Source organism: Micromesistius poutassou, assembly GCF_964030765.1.
Source record: "Micromesistius poutassou genome assembly, chromosome: 6".
NCBI lineage: Eukaryota > Metazoa > Chordata > Actinopteri > Gadiformes > Gadidae > Micromesistius > Micromesistius poutassou.
Window position 1 is genome coordinate 10,012,624 of NC_140276.1, and position 6,168 is coordinate 10,018,791.

The following is a 6,168-nucleotide window of genomic DNA, read 5'->3' on the forward strand; positions in this document are numbered from 1 at the left end:
TGTCAGTTTGCCATGTGTATTCCTGGCACAAATGCTACCGTTTAACTAATCTTTCCATCATGGCGGTATTTGGACTGAGAGGAACCTAAGGACCGTTCATGTGGTAAATCTGGCGACGTCCTGATTAGGTTACTAGGTTTCGTTGCTGCAGTTCTTGCCCGCCAGCCAGTGGTTGTGACGTCACGTGCAAAGTATGAATAGTAGGTCCCCTGTCATCATGGTTACCACTACACACCGTATAGCAGGTCTCCTGTCATCATGGTTACTATACCACACTGTATAGTATGTCCCCTGTTGTCATGGTTACCACTACACACTGTATAGTAGGTCCCCTGTCATCATGGTTACTATAACACACCGTATAGTAGGTCCCCTGTCGTCATGGTTACTATAACACACCGTATAGTAGGTCCCCTGTCGTCATGGTTACCATAACACACCATATAGTAGGTCCCTTGTCGTCATGGTTACCATAACACTTCCTCAGCGGGAGGAAGGTGGTATGAGCAGCAGCTGAGTGAGGCACTGTTATGATGTGCAACATGTTAGAGATAAAATGAGATGCTTTCACAAGCAGGAATAACAATGTTGTAACAAGGTTATCTTCCTTAATACTTCTCCGTCGTTAAGCACATTAAATATTGAAGTTCTGCCTTTTATCTTCAAACACTGCAGCAGCAGATGCTGTTCCACTAGAATTACGGAATTATTTGATGTACAAAAAAGTGACTTTGCGAAGAGCAGCCATACTTCAGATACACGGCACTGTGTCTTTGTTCTCCACCTCCCAACACCAGTGCAGGAACATCTCAGGGAGACAAATCACTTCCACTGAGGGGGAGAGATGTTCTGCTGAGAGGCCAGGATGAACTGCTCCACGGGCATCCTGATTGGACCATCCCCGGGGACCACAGAAGAAATGATCTGAGCTCCAGCAAAGTGTTCACTGGAAGATTGTTTCCACAGTATCACAAGAACACTCAATAAAGGCTGTGGCTAGGCCTACATTCATTCACTTATTCACTCATTCATCTCCTTTCAAACAGGCAAACCGTTAGATCTGAAGTGTGTAAGTGTGTAAAATAAATTCTATAGTGAAGGCTGTTGAATAAAAGCAAGACGGATGGAGATTTAACTCTACTACGGCTCAGACACAATCCTCTTTAACCTTTGCGTCTGTTTTAATAAACGGTTCTGCATTTAGGGAGCTCGATCTATGTGGCTGAAATATACAATGTCTTGTGTATGTAATTATAATTTAATACCGCGTGCTATTATTCCAGACGAGCCGGCCTAGTGTGTTCAACGTCTGAACGCAGCGATCCGTCTGAATTATTCACCTTTCTCAGAAGCGGCCTCTGAGGTTACGGTTGTTTATATTGTTACGGTTAGATTAGGTTACTTAACCGTGTCTCTCTTTACCCAATGAGTTACCAGTGAACCCCGTCACACCATTAACCATTACATTAACTAGTTCTCTAGTCTAGACTGACTAGGTCTCTAGACTGACTAGGTCTCTGGTCTAGACTAACTAGGAAGTAAACAACGTACAATTACGACAGGACTAAGTTGCACTCAGTTATTAAAACAGTACTAGTACTACTCAGTAGTAAACACAGTACTATTAATACAGTACTACTCGGTAGTAAACACAGTACTAGTACTACTCAGTAGTAAACACAGTAGGCCTACTAGTACGAGAGGACTGCTCGGTAGTAAACAGTTCTTTCAGGTCAGCACGATGTGTTGTGTAGTTGTGTTGCGTCGTTGTGTCTAACACGGTGTCGGACCAGCGTCTTTCCAGTCTGCCTCCTCTCATCTCAGAGAATAATCCTGAACTATGAAACATAAGAGAAGATATCTCTGAACGTTCTCCGTGAGGTCGGAGATCATCCCAGCAGATAAGACAGAACTAAAGTAAACGTACGCGTTCCCTTATCCTCAAAGTGTGTGACGATCAGCTCGGCTTGGAGATAAAAGGCTGTTCCCAACTCAACACAAGTGATGCAATTACACCAAAGAACAATGTCAGCTTTATGCAAAGCCAGAGCAATCTCAGCTCGGCTGAAAGCACTCCTAAACACCATACATACGTATAGCTCCCCCACACGCAAACTGCAACCCAGGTATTTAATGAGCTGGGGAGTCAAACTGGCACACCAGGAGGGGCTAAGAGAGATGGAAGTGATGGAAACCAAACATACACACACACATATATATATATATATATATATATATATATATATCCACACACATATATATTGTAAAAGACAACTAAGGCCAAATGATCGGGGAGAAGGAATGAACTAGAAAGCCGCTAAAGACACGTTGAGTTAGCTCTGATATTGACGCCACGAGCTAGATGCTAGCAGAGGAAGCTATGCTAATGAGCAGGACGCCGGATTAGCCTCAGATCGACCAACAGCACTGCGGGCGGAGACGGCCGGGGTGTAAACACACAGCATACACCCTTTGTTGCGCCGCCTGTTTGATGTATTACCATGGACACGTGCACATGGTGGTGATGGTAGAGGTGGTGGTGGAGGTGATGGTGAAGGGGTGGTGGTGGTGATGGTGGAGGTGGTGATGGAGGTGATGGAGTTGGTGAAGGGGTGGTGAGGGGTGGTTGTGATGGTAGAGGTGGTAGTGGAGGTGATGGTGAAGGGGTGGTGGAGGTGGTGGTAAGGGATGGGTTTGTGTTTTTATACTGAGGAAGGAGGTTGACTTGTTAAATTGTTCTCCTTGTCTACTGTTTGTTCTGCTGAGGTCTCTCTCTCTCCTCCTCTTTCTCCCTCCTCCTCCTCCCCCCCTCTCCCTCCTCCCCTCCCTCCCCCTCTCCTCCCTTCCTCCCTCATCCTCCTCCTCTCTCCCCTCCTCTTTCTTCCTCCTCCCCTCCTCCTCCTCTTCCCATCCTCCTCCACCTCCTCTCCCTCCTCCCGCCTCCCCCCTCTCCCTCCTCCTCCCTCCCTCTCCCCCACCTCCTCCTCCTCTTCCCCTCTTCTCCTCCTCTCCCTCCCTCCTCTTCACAGTTTGAATGCTCTCTCCACACATCCATTATTCAGACCAGTGCTTTGGATGCATTCTCTTGCGTGTTTTGCATAAAGATTAGCAGCCCCTTTATCCACAGTGCTGCTAACTCTCCTCTCTCACTATTTAAATCCACAGCGACTCTGTTTAGAAAACCTCTGCTGGAGAGGAGAACACACTCCCCTCCCCAGCACACGCCTCAGACCTGAACACACAGGGCTCCAGCAGGGGAAGACGTGTGTCTGCAGTCCTCCGCTCAGGCTGCACGCCAGCTGCACGATTCAACCAGACACCACGGAAACAACCCAACACCGCCGAGCACTGTCCCCTCTGCCATGACATCCTGTTAACCGTTAGCTCCACCTGCTAGCATGACATCCTGTTAGCCATTAGCTCCACCTGCCAGCATGCCATCCTGTTAGCCATTAGCTCCTCCTGCTAGTATGACATCCTGTTAGCCATTAGCTCCTCCTGCTAGTATGACATCCTGTTATCCATTAGCTCCTCCTGCTAGCATGACATCCTGTTAGCCATTAGCTCCACCTGCCAGCATGTCATCCTGTTAGCCATTAGCTCCTCCTACTAGCATGACATCCTGTTAGCCATTAGCTCCTCCTGCTAGCATGACAACCCCTTAACCATTAGCTCCTACTGCTAGCATGACATCCTGTTAGCCATTAGCTCCTCCTGCTAGCATGACATGTTATCCATTAGCTCCTCCTACTAGCATGACATCCTGTAACCATTTGCTCCTCTTGCTAGCATGACATCCTGTTAGCCGTTAGCTCCTCATGCTAGCATGACATGTTATCCATTAGCTCCTCCTACTAGCATGACATCATGTTAAACATTAGCTCCTCCTGCAAGCATGACATCCTCTTATCCATTAGCTCCTCCTACTAGCATGACATCCTATTAGCAATTAGCTCATCCTAATAGCATTATATCGTGCTAACCAAAAGCTTGTCCTACTAGCATGACATCCTATTAGCCATTAGCTATTCCTGCTAACATGAAATCCTGTTAACCATGAGCGCCTCCTACTAGCATGACATCTGGTTAACCAAGCTCCTCCTACTAGCATGACATCCTGCTCGCCATTAGCTAATCCTACTAGCATGATATCATGCTAACCAAAAGCTCATCCTACTAGCATGACATCATGTTATCCATTAGCTTGTCCTACTAGCATGACGTCATGCTAGCAAACGTTTCATCTGCAGCGCCAGGGCAGCCAATCAGGAGGAGGGACATCAAAGCTGGTTTAATATTAAACTTAATTAAGGATCCACTTGAAAGCCCGGGACTGCAGGCCCGTCTCCCCCGCGCCGTGCACACAAAAAGAGTTGCGTCAGATATTGTTGCGATAAAGTGAGGAGCGGTATGGAACACTGATAATGTGGAACACACGCGCACGTACAGAGATCAAAGCACACAGTTCATTTCTAATCAGCCGGCCTGCGGACGATCCGTCACAGTGTGTCTGTGTTGTGTGTGCGTTGTGTCTGTGTTGCGTTCGCGTTGTGTCTGCGTTGTGTCTGCGTTGTGTCTGCATGGTGTCTTTCATTGTGTCTGCGTTGTGTCTGCGTTGTGTCTGCATGGTGTCTTTCATTGTGTCTGCATTGTGTCTGCATTGTGTGTGCATTTTGGCTGCGTTGTGTCTGTGTTGCGTTCGCGTTGTGTCTGCATTTGGTCTGTGTTGAGTCTGGGTTGTGTCTGCGTTGTGTCTGTGTTGTGTAAAGCGTCTTTGTTGTGTCTCAAGGTGTCTCCACTGTGTCAAAGTTGTATCTTCATTCATCATTCTTTAATGCCAACCTGGACTTTGACCGTTAGTGTGTAGTGTGATGTAAAGCTCCTAGTAACTAGGACCGGCCTAACCCTAACCCTAGTTACTAGGACCAGCCTAACCCTAGTGACTAGGACCAGCCTAACCCTAGTGACTAGGACCAGCCTAACCCTAGTGACTAGGACCAGCGTAACCCTAACCCTAGTTTCTAGGACCAGCCTAATCCTAACCCTAGTCCTAACACTCTAACCCTAGCCCTAACCATAAACTTCTATCCCTAACCCCTTACCCTAACCCTCTAACCCTAACCCTCTCACCCTAACCCTAGACCAGCCTAACCCCTTACCCTAATCCTAACCCTCTATCCCGAACCCTCTAACCCTGACCCTAGGACCAGCCTAACCCCTTACCCTAATCCTAACCCTAGTCCTAACCCTCTATCCCGAACCCTCTAACCCTGACCCTAGGACCAGCCTAACCCCCTAATCCTAATCCTAACCCTAGTCCTAACCCTCTATCCCGAACCCTCTAACCCTGACCCTAGGACCAGCCTAACCCCCTAATCCTAATCCTAACCCTAGCCAGAGACCCCCTTCGTCCCTGCGTCTCCACAGGAAGGCCCCTCCTTGTTCTCCACCAGCTGCTGTGATTCTAATCCTCGGCTGCGTTTGGTCGTCCGTCTCGCCGGCCTGCGAGGCTCAGGGCCGCCTCTCGCTCAGACGTCCGGCCTCTCTGCTCCTCTGGAGCCATTCGCTACAATTACCCTCCCTCAGTGAGTCCAGCTGCAGCGATGTGATTGGTCCACCTGCTGCAGCCGGCCAGACGCCCGGGGGGGCAGACGGCCCTGGAGGTGGGTGCCGCTCTGTTCTCTAGTGACTCAATTAGGCAGTAAATGACCCCAGGAAGCGGGTGTAATAAGGCAGCCTGCACACTGCTGCCTTTCATACATCATCATGATGGCAGTAATTGGGATCACCGCTTGATTAGTTTTGTACAGCATTGATATTTCAGTAACACAACAATGGAGCTGGGTTAGGAAGAGTAGGGGCCAAACGAAGGGGGTAGGGGCTCAACAAAGGCAGGTCCCCCGGTCCCTGGAGCAGGGAGAAGGGGATAAACAAAGGCTGGTCCCTCTGTCCCTAGAGCAGGGAGTAGGGGCCCAACAAAGGCTAGAGTAGGGGCCCGACGAAGGGAGTAGGGGCCCAACAGAGGGGGTGGGGGCCCAACAAAGGCTCCTCCTCCGGCCCCTGGAGCAGGGAGTAGGGGCCCAATGAAGGCTCTTCCTCTGGTCCCTAGAGCAGGGAGTAGGGTGCCTGGGGCCCCGCAGCTCAGAGAGACCCAGCTGGCTCCTAGCG